The sequence below is a fragment of the Petaurus breviceps genome, unplaced genomic scaffold (genome assembly GCF_028583685.1).
Source record: "Petaurus breviceps papuanus isolate PSGF00001 unplaced genomic scaffold, PetGlider_PUasm1.0 188, whole genome shotgun sequence".
NCBI lineage: Eukaryota > Metazoa > Chordata > Mammalia > Diprotodontia > Petauridae > Petaurus > Petaurus breviceps.
This window is the reverse complement of record NW_027185804.1, coordinates 40,105,745-40,107,299: the sequence shown is the minus strand read 5'-3', so window position 1 is coordinate 40,107,299 and position 1,555 is coordinate 40,105,745.

Below are 1,555 nucleotides of genomic sequence, written 5' to 3'. Positions count from 1 at the left end.
CTCTCTCTCTCTCTCTCTCTCTCTGTCTCTGTCTCTCTGTCTCTGTCTCTCTGTCTCTGTCTCTGTCTCTCTCTCTCTCTCTCTCTCTCTCTCTCTCTCTATATATATATATATATATATATATATATTGCCTCATAGCCAACTACTAAAAACTTTGGATTCTTTTCAGTTCTTTCTATACAATGGAGTTTACCTTTCTTAATTGATTCAGAGTAACCAAAAGGTACCAATAGTCTGTGAAATCAGATGGCAAAAATCTCAACTTTATTTTCACTAACATAAATAAATGACATTCCTCGCTTCCTTCAATTTTGAATGTAAGCAATATACATGAAGGGGATAAGAAACAAATAGGTTTCCTGACAACCAAATTGGCCCATGACAAAAAAGGTTATATACTTCTGCACTAGTCAAAACTCCTCATTTTATAGAAGAGAAGATAGAACCTGAAGGAAATTACTTTTTAAGAATTATATATTTAGTGGATGAGGCTGTGTCCTAACTTGTTTGTCAGTGTTGGTATTTTTGTCCATTTAATTTTATTATTGAATGATAGTTATAAAATTCCTAGAAATTCTTAAAATATATCTCGCTGAGGCATTATGACATAATGAAATTATGACCTTGAATAGTGTGATTAAAGCACTATTTCTATTATTTATTATCTGTATGGTATTGGGAAAATTATTGAACCTCTTTAACTATTTCCTTATCTAAAATGAGAGGATTATATCAGACATTCTCCAGGGTAGATTCTATTTCTAAATCCTACTATTTGATAGCTGACTACCCTCACCTTCCCCCTCACACACAAAAAGAATCATATTCTCTTCCATTAATGAAAATAATTTTACCAATTTACAATCAAGCAGCATGTTTCCCTGTTTTGAGAAAGAAAAAGAAAAGGTAAGAAATAAAATAGAAAAGGTTGTATTGAAAAACTTACATGTCTCATAAAATCCAACTTATCTTTCAAGTGTGATTTCTTATGAAATTAATCAGTTCAATCTGAACTACCAATCTAGGAAATCAGATCTTTACAAGGTACTTTGCAATTAGGCGAAAACTGCATTTCCTTATGTGTACCCACCAATATAAGAAGGAAGACTGTGTTGTACCAAAGTGCCACTGGACTGAAATACTCCAAGCTCAGAAATAATTGAGTGTTTGTGCCAGTTGCTAGTGTCTTTAAATGCCATTACTTCTTGCCCATAGGTATATTAGCTGAAGCAGCAGCAAAGAGGGGTTTCTAGCTTGCTCTTTACCCTGTACATTTATCAAGCTTTATATAGAGAGAGGCTGTATGGAGCAATCATTCCTGAAATGAACAAATGTCTAATTTCAAAGCATTTGGGGAATTTGGAAATTGTTCTCCCAACAGTCTTACTTTGTGGTGGTAGTGGGGACATTTACTTCAAATTTAAACATTGTAAAAATCATTTCATGATTGCCATTCAGAAAGGGTACAAACTAGTAATGGGAAATATTTTAGAGCTCATTTATATGAAATGCCCCATATTTTAAAGCTGAGGAAACAGAGCCTCAGAGAAATAAA